A 16,155-nucleotide genomic window follows, 5' to 3' on the forward strand; every position below is an offset into this window, starting at 1 on the left:
AAGAAGAAGGGTTCACTCATAGAAAAAATTGCAAACACTGTCTGCTGACTGTTACTAGTTCATGCTGCTGCTACAGCATGATTACAGCAGTAGCTCTGCAATTTCAGAACAGCAGGCTGACTGCTGAGAAGTCTTTTGTTTGCCGAAAATGACTGCTGCTTAATTTATGATAGGTTTGTTAGAAGAAATAAAATGAGAAAGAGACGATTTTTGGAAAGAAAATGAGAGAAAAAGGTTCCGATAACACACCTCCACTGTACACACTAATGTTATCCTTTTGTTGTTGTTGTTTATTGCACACGCAAAAGAGTTTTGAGTACAGGCGCATGTTCGCTTTATTTCATAGTAAAAAGGATCATCTTCGTTGTAAACAATACACAACACACATGCGCCATAACCATCAAGTAGGTATGAAGGCTTCACAATGAAACACCTATGCGGCAGTGAGATGAATTGTTGTTGTTGCGTTCAAAGGCAAAATGTATGAAAAGCCATACAAATTGGTTGGTTTCCTCGCTGAAATGGAGAGTAACAAGGGACAATACACAGGTAATAAAAAATGCCACAAGCAGATTGAGAGAAGTCTCATGAATGAGATATCGACATGCAGTCAAATGGAGATGTGTTTCTCGGTGGTTGTTTACATTCCATATGGTGTTTTTATACCCTCCACCATAGGGTGGGGGGTATACAAATTTCGTAATTCCGTTTGTAACACCTCGAAATATGCGTCTAAGACCCCATAAAGTATATATGTATATTCTTGATCGTCAAAGCATTTTAAGTCGATCTAGCCATGTCCGTCCGTCTGTCGAAAATACGCTAATTTTCGAAGGAGTAAACTGTGCACAAATACTTCCTATTGGTATAGGTCGGTTGGGATTGTAAATCAGCCAAATCGGTCCATGTTTTGATATAGCTGCCATATTAACCGATCTTGGATCTTGACTTCTTGAGCTTCTAGAGGGCGCAATTCTTGTCCGATTTGGCTGAAATTTTGCAGACCACACAGTTGTCGGAAGTGGTCTAAATCAGTCTATAACCGCCATATAAACCGATCTCCCGATTCGACTTTTTGAGCCTCTAGAGGGCGCAATTTCGATTCGATTTGACCGATATTTTGCAAATCGAATCGGAATTGCTCCGTCTATAACCTGATATAGCTGCCATATAAACCGATCTTGGGTCTTGCCTTCTTGAGCTTTTAGACGGCGCAATTCTTATCCGATTTGGCCGAAATTTCGCGTGAAGTGTATTATGTTGACTTCCAACAACTGTGTCAAGCATGATCTAAATCACTTCATATCCTGATATAGCCGCCATATAAACCGATCTCCCGATTAGACTTCTTGGGCTTCTAGAGGGCGCAATTCTTATCTAATATGGTTGAAATTTTGCATATGTCGTTTTGATACGACTTCCAACAACTGTTCCAAGTATGGTCTAAATCAGTATATAACCTGATATAGCTGCCATATAAACCGATCTCTCAGTTTGACTTTTTGAGCCTCTGGAGGGCGCAATTTTTACTCGATTCGCCTCAAATTTTGGAGGTGGTGTTTTTCTATTTGAAAATATCATTCAAAGAACTTAACAAATGCGGTCCACGTCATGGCATTCTCACCTAGGTAAGAGCAGAGCAGATTGAAAGCTCCATGTTTTGTACGGTGAATAAGGATGCCTCCACTAGGATTACGAGGAGGTGCAGCAGCTCGCCAGACGTGAAACGCTGGGTCGCGAATTATCTGTGTGGTCGCCAGTCATTTGTGGAATTTAGGGATAAGAAGTCGAAGCACCGTAGAGTGAAACAGGGAGTTCCTCACCCTCTACTTATCCTCCATTCCACCCCCTCCAGACGGCATAGAGATCGTATCATATGCGGACGATTGGACGATCATGGCATCAGGCCTCCCACCCATTGATGACATCTGCGATAGGTTGAACGTCTACTTCAACGAACTTGCCTCATATTTCGCTGCAAGAAATCTGAAGATATTCGCCACCAAATCTTCAGCCACATTGTTCACTACAAATACGCGTGAGGTGAATACTGAGCTGACTGTGATGGTCGATGGGGAAATGATTCCGACCATTAAGTGCCCCAAAATACTTGGCGTCACATTTGACAGCTCTTACACATTCTCTCCACATGCCACAGCAATCTGCGATAAAGTCAAAAGTAGAAACAAGGTCCTCAAGTCACTTGCTGGCAGACAAAGAAACCTTGGGTGCAGACAATGAAACCTTGTTGACCACGTACAAAACAATTGGGCGGTCTGTGGTAAGTTATGCAGCGCCAGTGTGGTCTCGTCAACTTTGTGATACGCATCGGAATAATATTCAGATCTGTTAGAATGCCGCCCTGCGAACTGCGACGGGCTGTCTCCTCAATTCTCATGTGGACCACCTCCATCAGGAGACAAAGATCCTACCAGTGCGAAGACAGATATAAGATTCGGCCCGGCCGAACTTAGCACGTTTTTACTTGTTTTCATACAATATCGATATAAGTAGATATGACCTACAAAGCCATTAGCCATGATAGTGTCGACATTAGCAGATTAATAAAATAGACGATATTTTTCGCCACGTTTTGAAATTAATACCAATGACCGCAAAGCCTATGTGCAAAGCATCTTTTGATCAGATAATTTCTTTTCAGTTATTTTCCTCAAGTTAAAATCTTCTCTTCCAACAAAATGCGTGATGGTCATTAGGTCGACTTAAATAAAAAGCAAAACATTTGTTCATTCAAATTCGGCTGATTTTTTTTTTTTTTTTTCAATATATTAGCAGATTTTTGTATAGTAGTCATTTTTCTCTTTTCCAAAACAATAGTATATAGATAGAATTTCTAAATAACACATAATTATTATATAAATATATATATTCGGGATTAACTCAATTAAATAAAGAATTTTGTATATAAAACAGCAGATTTTGTTCGTTGAAATAGCAGTACGAAATGTTTGCTAGAACAGCAGCACTATGTTTGCTGAAACATCGTTCTCACCTCACTGTGGTAGGAAATCGAAAAATTCTCAAAACAGAGGGATTTTGTGAAATGGATAAAAATATAGTAAATTTATTATGGACAATTTATGTCACTAATGGGCCCAGGGAGAGGCTCATCGGCGGCGACATTTTGTCATTAAACAAGAGCTAAACTTCGTTTTGCTTGACATAACTTTGAAGTGCTTGCCGATTAGATATTTTTGTGCAGATATCTAATGGTGATCTCGATCGAAAAAATGTTACACTCATACTTTTTTTCTTTTATTTTGTAAAAACTTTTCATTCAATTTCACAAACATTATGTATATAGTATGTAAAGTTTGGTTTTAACAAAAATTATAATTTCCCGCGAGGACATGTCGGCTTGTCTGCAGGGTAAAGCCCAGCTGTAGAATATTTGATTCCAGTTTCTTATACTAAATTGTATTATTTAACAATAATTACTAAATAACATTTTACTTTTAATATGATAAGATAATTTTTTTAATATATCAATCAGTAATTTATTTAGAAATGTTGGTAGAGTTATTTCCAATGAGAGTTTGCCGTAGTCGTTGTTGTGTCTGGGTATATGGTATTTTCCAATGTGTTTGCTTCGTGTATTCCTGGAGTGGCGGATATATTGTAAAAATTCTGAATTGTAAAATTCTTGGGATATTATCGAGTTGTATATACCATCAATGTTAGGTTTGCAGGAAATTCTTCCTTGCCGTTGAGCAATCAACCACTCCCCGTGATTGATAGTGTACCTAGTTCGATGCCTCAGATATTCTTTAGTACACGTGAAGTTAAAAGGGTCCTTGTGGATTTCGACGTTAATAAATCTCCGGGCCCGGACGGTATATCAACACTTGTCCTTTGTAAGTTTTCAACCTTGCTTACCGTGCGGGAGTTTTCCCAGCGCGTTGGAAAATTGCGATCGTTCAGACCATCCCCAAAAAAAGGTGGGGGAAACAACCCTGCGAATTACCGGCCAATTGCGATATGCTCCGCGCTCTCCAAGGTTATGGAGAGTATGGTTAACCATCATCTTGACAGATACTTAGAGTCCAATGGCCTTCTTAGCGACAGACAGTGTGGGTTCCGCAGAAATCGCTCTACGGGAGACCTAATGGCATTTTTGTCGAAACGATGGAGTCGCTCTATCCACCAGTTTGGTGAGAGTAAGGTCGTGGCTCTGGACATCTCCAAGGCATTTGATAGGGTCTGGCACGGTGCACTTTTATCAAAGCTTGTCGCTTTTGGAGTCGGTAATAACTTCGTTCGATTTATATGGAGCTTCCTCAGAGATCGCACTATACGAGTTGTTGTAGATGGGTTCTTATCAGATGACTATACATTGACCGCAGGTGTGCCACAAAGCTCTGTCCTTTCCCTTTCCCCTTCCCTTTTTCTTATTTTCATTGACGATCTATTGGGTCAGAATTCGAATTGAGTCTACTCATTTGCCGATGACAGTAGTCTGTGTCATTCATATTCATTCAACCATAGGCCCAGTCCTCAAGAAATTGTGGACAGGAGGCGCATTATGGATGAGATGCTCTCCCAAGATTTGTTGGCCATTTCCGAGTGGGGTAGAATGAACAGAGTAGACTTTAACGCACAGAAGACGCAGTGCTGTTTCTTGTCTCACAAGCGATTCACTGACCCACTTCAATCGTCGATATCTATCGATATCTGGGCATGAAGATACAATGTGATGTCCGCTGGTCAAAACACGTATTCGAAGTGTCGAAAGAAGCATTCAAGTATTTGGACTTTCTTAAGCGGCGCAAGAAATATTTCACTTCTTCTGATCTTCTCAATATCTTTACTACCTACATCAGGCCGAGGATGGAATAAACTCTCATATATGGGCAGAAGCTCCAAAATCATCCTTGGAGCTACTTGACCGGGTTCGACGAAGAGCGATGGTGTTGATTGGGGACAGTAAGGTATCCAACTCTATTGCTTCTCTTGAACATTGTCGGAATGTGGGTAGCGTTGTATTGTGTTCCAGGGATATTCGTCTTCTTATTCCTGACGTTAGGATGTTCACCAGGAATACAAGACTTGCCAGGAACTCACACCCGTTTGTAATTGATTGGCCAGTCGACCGAACCATGCATTACCGAGACAATTCATTTTTCGCCCGATTCATTCGTATGTGGAATCGACTTCCGGCTAATGTCTTTCCCACCGACATTGACGTTCAGAAATTTAAGACTTATATAACTAAACACTACTCCCCCTTTCCCCCCTCCAACCCTTAACTTTCCTAATTGCCAACGCAATGCACTGCATATATAGGGGACATCCCTGGGTGTTGGTTACGTAAAAAAAAGGTTGTTTTCTCTTGATGTTAGGTTAGGTTAGCCAGTAATCGGCTTCTTGTGCGCTCTAAGAACTATAAAGTAACCTCTAAAAAGAAAAGTGTCAGTTTGGAATTCCGTGCTACTTACAAAATCCTTAATTGTTTTCAATACCACTCCCCTAAGTTGGTTCATGTCTGGTATTGTGTGTCCACCTAAGTGCCGGTATCTATTAGACTCGAAAGCCGGGCAATGACAAAGGAAATGCTCCAACGTCTCATCATTTTCCCCGCATGCCCTCCTAGTCCTATGTGTCCCGTAATGATACCAATAGCTATACTGACTTGATGTTAATCTTGTGTTTTGTTGATTGGTCGAGATGTACACCCAAATATCTATACGATTCGACCAACTCGATGTTCGTTTTGCAACATTCACTACTTGATACGTTATATCTGTTTAAACTGTTACTTCACTTTACTTTACTTTAATTGGCTATGACAGAATATTTATTCCACTAGCAGAACGTAGAATTGCGTTCCAAGCGCCTCGATCTTCTGCGCTCATTCTAAAATCTCTGACACAATGTTTCGAGGTGTCTCCCACCACTTGATCTTTCCATCGTCGACTTCTTTGCTGGAGCTTCTTCATCCATTCTGACAACGCAGCCGTTGTATTTTGATGCGTGTAACTATTCTATCGTCGTCATACAGCTCGTGGTTCGTACGTCGCCTATTTTCTCCATTATCGCAAACTGGTCCATATATTTTACGAAGAATCTTTCTCTCAAATACTTTAAACACTGCCTCATCTGCTTTCACAAGTACCCGTGCTTCAGAACCATATAACAGCACGGGTAGTATCAGTATCTTGTATAGTGTAATCTTCGTCTGTCGAGAGGTGGCCTTGTTTCTAAACTGCTTACTTAGTCCAAAGTAGCATCTGTTTGCCAGTATTATTCTTCGCTTAATCTCTAAACTGGTGTCATACGTTTCGGTTACAGCGGTGCCGAGGTAGATACAGGTCTCAAAGTTGTGGTTCCCAACTTTCTCCATTTTCTTTATCTGCTCGGTTGTGCAAGGCTTGTTTGGGAGTTGAAACCATCCATTTCGTCTTATCTCCATTTAATGTCAGACCCATTTTCACTGACTCTCTTTCGATTCTTTCAAATGCTGCAGTTATTTATTCCGGTGACCGACCCAAGATATCGATGTCATCGGCATAGGCGAGTAGCATTGTAGTAGTTGTATTGTGAGTAGTGTGCCATATCTATTCACATCTACATTTCGTATAATCTTCTCCAGCAGGATATAAGTTAGATCACACGATAGACTGTCTCCTTGTCTGAAACCTCGTTTGGTATTAAATGGTTCGGAGAGATTCTTTCCTATTCTTACTGAGGAACGCGTATCAGCAAGTTTCATCCTGCAGAGTAGAGTAATGCGAATTGCAAATTTTGCCCATGACCATTCCACTAAGGAACTGGAGCAAACTTCGCACATATCAATGGGTGCAGTCCGATTCAAGTTTTTAAGCTCAATCATAAGGGTCCTCCTTTTTATAGTCGAGTCCGAACGGCGTGTCGCAGTGCGACATCTCTTTGGAAAGAAGTTTTACATGGCATTGTAAACATTAGGAGCATTAGGAGGGGAAAACCACCGCTGAAAAATGTTCGCTTGTTCTCGCCAGGATTCGAACCCAGGCGTTCAGCGTCAGAGGCAGACACACCATAGTTTGTTGCAATTTGATTGCTCAACGGGTTGTCTATTTTTAATCTGTAGTTTCTACAATTAAGGTAACTTTTAACCAGTTTAGCCTCGTATTCCACAGTTTTCCAAATAAATAAGGCTGGGCACTGGTTGTTGTTGTTAAGATTACGGTTAATACAGTTGGAAAAATGTCCGAGAAGTTGATTTATGTTCTTGCCCCTTTGGCAACCAAACTGATTGTTGTTGCTAATTATTTTGTGTTTATTTAAGAAACTATTAAGCCTTCTCGCCACGATTTCTTCCAATACTTGTTCTTCTACCGACGAAATAGCTATGGGTCTGTAATTGTTGTAATCTGATTAGCTTACGTTTTTGCAGATAGGCCGTACCATCGAAGCTTTTAAAATTTCAGGAACAACCGAGTCATCCAGGCTTCTATTTGTTAATGCGGTAATTATCGATGTGAGGCATTCACCGTTTATTTTTATATCAATGGCTCTTATACCATCAATTCCTGGACTTTTTCTGGCGTTCAATGTTCTTAATATTTTGAATAATTCTTGTTCATTGTGGAGCACCACAAAGATAGTATTACACATAAAGTTAATAGGGGTTATACTAGTTTCGACATTGTGAATTATGTTTTTAAAATTTGTTTCAAGTGTATAGGCAAAATTATCGGCTAAAAGTTTTGTGGTTTCATTAACATTTTCAATTTTTCTCCCGGTTATTCTGTTTATAATTTGCCATGTCCCACGTGTGTTACCTTTGTTTTGCAGAAATTTGTTGTAGTTATATTGATTTGTTGCATAAATTATTGTTTTGTTTAATTTATTATTGAAGGTCTTGTAAATATTTTCATTTGTTTTATTATTTTTGTTTTTGATCCATTTTTTGCATAATTTGTCTCTAATTTCGCAGGATTTTAAAAATTTTTTACTTTACCACGGATGTGGAGTACGTTTTTGTACCCATAGGATGGGGGTATACTAATTTCGTCATTATGTTTGTAACACCTCGAAATATGCGCCTGAGACCCCATAAAGTATATATGTATATTTTTGATCGTCATGTCATTTTAAGTCGATCTGGCCACGTCCGTCCGTCTGTCTGTCTGTCGAAAGCACGCTAACTTTCGAAGGAGTAAAGCTAGTGTAGTGTAGGTTGGTTGGTATTGTAAATGGGCCAAATCGGTCCATGTTTTGATATAGCTGCCATATAAACCGATCTTAGATCTTGACTTCTTGAGCCAATAGAGCGCGAAATTTTCATCCGATTTGGCTGAAATTTTGCATGAGATGTTTTGTTATGACTTCCAATAACTGTGCTAAGTATGGCTTAAATCGGTATAAAACCTGATATAGCTGCAATATAAACCGATCTGGGAGCCTCTAGAGGGCGCAATTCTCATCCGATTTGGCTGTACAACGGCTTCTCTCATGACCTTCAACATACGTGTCTAATATGGTCTGAATCGATCAATAGCTTGATACAGCTCCCATATAAACCTATCTCCCGATTTTGCTTCTTGAGCCCCTACAAGGCGCAATTCTTATCCGAATGAACTGAAATATTACACAATATCTTCTACAATGTTCAGCATGCATTTGTGGTCCGGATCGGACTATAACTTGATATAGCTCCAATAGCATAACAGTTCTTATTCAATATTCTATGTGTGTCTAAAAAGAGATACCGCGCATAGAACTCGACAAATGCGATCCATGATGGAGGGTATATAAGATTAGGCCCGGCCGAACTTAGTACTTGTTTTATGTGCTTTTTTGTTCTGTATATATCGTTGGATTTTTATATACAAATCATTGGCATTATTTGATTGGTTTGTTAGTAAGGACCAGTTTGTCTCTTTAAATAATTAGTTTATTTGAATATTGCTGAATTTAACATTGATATCACCCTGTGTGTTCTCTGTGTTAACTCTGTTTGAGGCTTTAATCTGGTCTAGACATCTCAAAAGATCGTAGCGGTCTGCAATAGCTGTCGTTTTGACGGCTGCGTATGCTCTTTCTCCTTTTCTGTTGCATCTTATGAAAAAGTGATCTATGCATGTATTCGAATTATTATTCACGTTTTCTCTTGTTGTCTCTGTGACCATACGTTGCAGTCCATGTGAAGACAGCAATCCAAGGTAATTTATTGTGGTGGTATTTTTCTTCTTAATGTCTATATTCATATCTCCCACAACTATAAGTTCATGTTTATGCCCTACACTACCACTGCGGTACAGGGTATTATAGATTTGTATATTTGTTTGCAACGCTAAGAAGGAGAAGAGCTAGACCCATTGATAAGTATACTGATCAACTCAGAATCACTTTCTGATTCGATTTACCCATATCTGTCGAAATTTTGCACATGCCACTTTTTTGGCCCAAGGACAAACGCTATTGATTTTGAAAAAAATCGGTTCAGATTCAGATATAGCTCCCATATATATCTGTAGAAGCCACAATTTTCGTCCGATCTTTACAAAATTTGGCAATGGGTATTTTATTTGAGGTCTACATATGTGTGCAATATTTCATAAAAATCGGTTAGGATTTAGATATAGCTCCAATATATATCGTTTTCGTCCGATTTTGCACGAGACGTTTAAATTCACGTTCCAATATGTGCGCAAAATTTCATTAAAATCAGTCCTAAGTTCTACATATAAAAAGTACTACATGCACTAGGTGGTGTAGGGTATTATATAGTCGGCACCGCCCTACTTTTGCCTTTCCTTACTGGTTTTTACTAACATTGTTGATATTTTCTTCTAACGCTTTTAGATCGATAGACGGATATGACAGAAATTATTGTATCGTGTTTAGGAGTAAGGTCTATTCTTAACGACCCAGCTGCGCTCATGTGTGTTTGAATATTGCTGCATTTGGTGTTTTCTTTTACATATATAGTAATACCTCCTCTTCGTCCTGTCTGTTCATAAATATAGAGCGAAATCCCGCAATTCCGTACAGAGCATTTTCATCACTTGTTATGTTAGTTTCCCATAGTATTATTAGATCGGAGTTTTCTGTTAATAATGTTGTTTGTGTATGCTATTAAGGAACTACGTTTTTTTCTCAGCCATCTTATATTAAAGTGTAGCATAGATAACGGAAAATGCATAACTTCATTCTCAATTTCACTAAAATTGTTTATATTTTCACAGCATAAATATCTTCTCAGACAGCCAGGCAGCCATTAAATCCCTGGAGAACGTATTTCTGAACATAAAAACCGCCCTCGACTGTCGCAGATCTCTCAACGAAATGGCTGAACAGTTCAAATTTCACCGGTTCTGGGTTGTAATTGTAAAGCGAACGAACTTGCGAGACTAGGAACTACCCTACACATTCCAGGGATACTAGAATCTGTAGGTATGCCTTTAGCGACATGTAAGCTTAGTTATCAGGACCCGTCCCGAAGGACAACGATAGAGAGGGCTGTGAGCATTCCAATACTATGCGGCCTAATCTAGATTTGAAGTCTCAGTCATTGTGTCCGTCATGACAGGTCACTGTCTAATCGGAAAACATGCTGACAGTCTTAAGGTTGCCAGCAACGAGTTTTGCAGAAGCTGTGAGGATATCGAAGAAGTGCGGGGCACACACACACCTTCTGTGTGTCATCAGTCAGAAGGAGTTCCACTTTAGGTTCTCATTTCTTTGAGAAACTGTCTGATTTAGCGGATGTGAACATTCGCAAGTTGTTGGGATATAAAAAACAGTCTCGATGGTTCATCGGTAGGAACTAGAACACATCATGCTACTTCTGTTCCTGTGGTATCACAATGGACGAAAACGTCTCAGTGAGTCTGATGGCAGACAGTCACTTAAACCTGACCTAACCTTTACTTACTCCTTGACCGTAAATTTTGGGCATATAGAAGATTTGTTGTTAATTCGTGCATTTAGGTACTAAAACATACATAATTGTACTTTTTTTACAGAATGATTTTAAGCTATCAAAATTGGGATACAGCTACACCTTGGCCATAAATTTTTTTCCAAAATCGTATATTTAGGTACTTAAACATACAAATTTGTACTTTCTTGCGAATTTAGCTAAAGCGCTCAAAGTTGGGATTCATTTATGCCTTGAAAATATATATTGGGCGATTTAATGATTTTCCAAATATTATTATTCTTGCTACTTTATGGTACACTAGCTGACCCGGGTTCGCTCCGCTGCGCCTTCTTTTACTTTATATGGAACAAAAGTTTTCTTGGAATATTTATTTTCGACAATTTAAGAGCTTTTAGTGAAATACCATGCTACGAATATAGTATATCGCTTGACTAATTGTTTTACAATATAAGTGCCTTTGTCCGAATCCCATGTGATTTTTATTGGTCTACGAATTTAAGTTTGGATGTAAGGTGTACTCCATTATTAAAAAATTATTAAAATTCATTCAAAAACCATTTATTTAAACCCCATATTGCTATTGGTTTAGGGAGTTTACACGATGAGGCGTCCTCCAAACGCATGGCCCAAAATAGTTTATCAAATTCGTTTTCTAATCTTAAATACCATATATTGGCATGGTTGAAAATTTTTTACCCTTTGCGGGGTGTTTTGGGGAAGGGGTGATTCCCTAAATACATGGTCCTAAATTTGGATATCAAATTCGTATTCTACTCCCAAATACCTTTATTTGAGCCCTATTTGGCGATGGTCTGACTGACTGATCATCGCCCGGTACAACGGCTTAGGCAAGAATCTTGAAATGTTGGTCTTGGGTCATATGGATTATGGGATTATGGTCGTGGGCTCAAATTAAAGAGCGTTTCGACAGAACAAAATTATGCCAACATTAAATGGGTGACTGCAAGAGTTTTTGGAAATTTGTACTTTTAGGTACTAAAAAAGTACCAAAAATTTACTAAATGGGTGAACTTTGTACAGGGTGGATGGATAGGGGTAAAATTTTTAAATTTTACTTAAAAGACGTCCGGTGCAAAAGGATGAGGGTGAAAAGAAAAATAGTACTGGTAACAACAGAAACGTATGTTCAATACCGTATTTGGTACCATCTGGTACTTTCTTTACAGATGGAGCTAGAGGTATATATGAAACTTGGCATGCAAGTACAACTAGGAAAAATATGATGGGTGGCTATGATTTTTTTAAAATTCGTGCATTTGGTACTAATATTGGTACCATTTGTTAATTTCTGTGCAGAAGGTGCTTTAGGTCCAAAATTTGACCTGTAGTTAAAACTTAGAAATATATGATGGGCGACAATTTTTTTTCACAATTCGAACATTTTGGTACCAAAGTTTGTAATATTTCGTACTTTCTTTATAGATGGAGCTTAAGGTCTGAAATTTAGCATGTAGGCACAGCTAAACAATTGATGGAGGACTTAATGATCTATTAAAAATCCGTTCATGTTGGTACCAAAATTGGAACCATTTTGAACTTTCTGTTCAGATGGAACATGAGGCTTGAAATTTGGCATATATGTAGGTACAACTAAGAAATATATGATGGATGGCTAAACGTGCAAAATAGAACGTGTACAATCTTGGTAAGAGTTCTGCAAATGAACTGTATTAACGTTTGGAAACTCCCAGGTTGTAAACCAAATTGCAAGTTTCCGCATACCGCTTCGGCTGCTTGCTTGGCTGCCAATGCCCAATGGATATAATGTAGGAAGTCAGCGAGCTAAAAAAAAGTGCATGTCATTTTGAATTCAGCTAGGACCGTACATGGAATAAACGCTAAGATGGAGACTAATTATCCAATTGAGTAAAAGCTTTTATTCATTTGGTTGAGATTTGTTAAAGAGTCTCCACATTTTTATAAATATATATGTAAAATGGGGGAATTCGTGAAGTTTCACATAGTGACTTGCACTAAATGCTAGAAAATTCAATTTCTTAAAGTTTTGTTGATAGATTGTTGAACACAGTTAAACATGCCGCCGCCCTTGCAGGAATGCAACATTAGTACTGACATGCTCCGGATAATTTCGAACCGAAGACAGTGCATTGTGCAATTGGCATTTTTGAAGACGTCGTATAAGACCTGCTTTCAGGACGCGACACATTTGATCGTTAGCGAACATAATTTCTAGGTTGATTGGTTTAAAAAAATGTGAATCCACAAGATCAGTAATATGATAAAAGACTGATTCTAGCCTCATTTCAGGAACTGTTTCTGGCAGCGTTGAATTAAATCGGCTTCTTAAAACACCATCGATTTGAATCTTTATGGTCGGATCATAGTATAATTGTAAATTTAAGATGCAATGTACTTTATTATCTTTTTTATTTGTTTAAAGATTCAGCCTCTTCACAAGTTCTTCTAAGACCACTGTTTGGGCCGAACCAGAGTTCAAAAACAGCCTCGTCTTCTCTGGGCCCTTTGGAGTTAAGATGCGAGCTAACGCAGTGGGAAGAAAACATTAATTCTAGCCCAGGGACTAAGGCGATCGCTAATGTAAGAGCGTCGGTGTGTTGACGACGATTCAGGGGAAGTAACTGCACGATAACGATGGGATGGCTCGTTTCGCGAGTGGCGACCCTTACAGAAGTTCTGGTAGTAGTCGCTTTTTCTCCACGGTCGTGAGTTGTGTTTGAATCATGTCGTAAAAATGATGTGCTTGATGATTATTTATGCCTATCGATGTGTAACATCGTGTGGTGATTATTTTGGCAAACGAGGCACTTGGTTCGTGATATGCACATAAGCAATTATAACACTCTCTTTACAACCCAAATTGTCTTGGCGAGCCAATACGTCCTTATTGGGGGGTTGTTATAGTGGTGGGACGTCCCCTAGACAGTTGGTCCCTAATGTTGATATCAGATACGTGGTCTACTCCCAAATACCTTTAATTTGAGCCCCATATTTCCATAGTCGGCAAACGTGACCGGCTTGGGGGAGTTTTGGAGGATGGGCGGCCACTTAGTGAGTTGGCCTTGAAAATATATATCGGATTCGTGATCCACTCTAAAAACCCTCTTATTTGAGCCTCATATTCCAAAAGTCAGCAAATACTTACTATTTGGGTGGTGTTGTGGGGGTGGGTTGGCCCCATAGACACTTTTCCCGAATATTGATATCAGGTTTGTGCTTTACTCCGAAAGACCTTTCATTTGAGCCCCATGTGGCTATGGTCGTAAATGTGTCCCCTTAGGGGAAGGTTTTTGGGGAGAGGCGGCCCCCCAAACACTTGGTCTCATATTTGGATATCAGATTCTAATTCTACACTCAAATACCTTTTATTTAAGCCCCATATTCCCATGGTCAGTAAATAAGTCCTGTTTGGGGGGTGTTTTGGTAAAAAAAAGTAATTGCGGATTTTTCATATAGTCGGCGTTGACAAAATTTTCACAGCTTGTGACTCTGTAATTGCATTCTTTCTTCTGTCAGTTATCAGCTGTTACTTTTAGCTTGCTTTAGAAAAAAAGTGTAAAAAAGTATATTTGATTAAAGTTCATTCTAAGTTTTATTAAAAATGCATTTATTTTTAAAAAATCCGCGATTACTGCTTTCCGAATGAAAATTACCTCCACCAAGGAGGGACACGAAGGTTCTGCCACCACGGACAACGCCAGATTGCAAATTATAATATTCGATAAGCAGCTTACCCCTTTTGCAGACATCCAAACTTCCCCATATCTGGTGATGATTCTTCTTCCCTACAGAAGCGGCTTCAACCAACAACTTTAGGTTTGAAGGTGGCATCTCTGAATCGTATACCATATATATAGGAAGCCAGCCAGTAATGAAACTTGTTTATTTTAAGGCTGGCTACTACTAAATCTTTAGTGCTTAGCGACGGAAGAAGAAAAATATGTGGACTACTCCCATTCCCCGTACCCTTGATTAGTTTAAATCCCGGAATTCTGAGTCCACATACCCATGGTTCCTGTATAAGAACCACGTCGAATTCCCCTGCCATCAGAAGCACCTGTAATGCCGCCAAAGCGGTCTTACAATGGTGCAGATTTATCTGTAAAAACCGGACCATAGTCAGAATTCAGAACTTCCACCACTGTTGTGTTAGCCTCGTCTCCGCCAGGAGTTCATCCTCACAAGATTCCTTAGATCTTGTCATGGTGAGCTTCCGTACGCATACAAGAGCAGGTGGGAAAGCTGGGGAACCACTCTTCCTCAGGATGCTTTACTAGCTGCTGCTGTCGATGACTTTTTGAGTTCCGTGCTTCCCGCTGGGGCACACTTTGAGTCCAGTCCAACTGGATGACCCACCCACACAGGGCTTGTCGGGTCCCGTTTCGATGCCATCCCCTCCTGTTCCGATTGTGGCAGGGGTATTTTCAGTCTCCTGCAATTCGCCAGACTTTAGCGATGTGGTCGATAGTTGCTCAGGCAAGTGTTCAGCAACATGTGCTGAGTCTCCCGATTCCCCAACCCCACCGCTTCTATAGACCTACAGTTTCAACTTGTTGAATCCGTAGGACACAACCCCTTCAGACTTGTTGAGGTCTGCGAGTGTTAAAAGACGTGTTTTATATTCAAAAACAAGCAAACGAATGAAAAATTTTATTTTTCAATATACATACAAAGGATAGTTTTCATAACTAATATTTCATAGCATACTACCATACATTATAACAAAGTTTATTTATTTAAAGTACAATCTTCATTTCCAACACCCCCATTAGATTGGTCTTTAAAGCCAAGTAAATTGCAACAATGGATATGTTTGGGAGCCGGCAATCCTTTCGTCAGTATGTCTGCCACCATATCTCTAGTTTGAATGTAAGCAATCTTAATTTGGTCTTCTTCAATTAATTCTCTAACGAAGTGATGACGAATGTCGATGTGCTTTGAGCGAGCATGAAATGTATTATTATGTGATAAACAAATAGCACTCTTATTATCGCATTTGATTTCAATGGAGTGAATTTCATCAAGTTCGGTGAGCAAGCATTTAAGCCACATTGCTTCTTGTGCTGAAGTCGATAATGCCATGTATTCAGCTTCGGTGGTAGAAAGAGCTGTAGTCTGTTGCTTCTTTGAATTCCACGATATTGGCCCATTTTAAAATTTAAAAACATAACCAGTGGTTGACTTTCTGTCGTCCACATCACCAGCCCAATCAGCATCAGTAAATCCATTTATTTGACTAGATCCATCTTTACTGAATTGCAGTGCAT

The 16,155-nt window shown here is 39.4% G+C and overlaps 1 protein-coding gene across 3 annotated transcripts in view; it reads left to right on the forward strand.

Moving 5' to 3' along the window:
• LOC106090542 (tyrosine-protein phosphatase 69D) overlaps positions 1-16,155 on the forward strand; it is a 247,392-nt gene that overhangs the window by 62,406 nt on the left and 168,831 nt on the right. The gene's annotated exons all lie outside the window — the stretch shown is intronic.

The sequence above is a fragment of the Stomoxys calcitrans genome, chromosome 1, assembly GCF_963082655.1.
Source record: "Stomoxys calcitrans chromosome 1, idStoCalc2.1, whole genome shotgun sequence".
Taxonomy (NCBI): Eukaryota; Metazoa; Arthropoda; class Insecta; order Diptera; family Muscidae; genus Stomoxys; species Stomoxys calcitrans.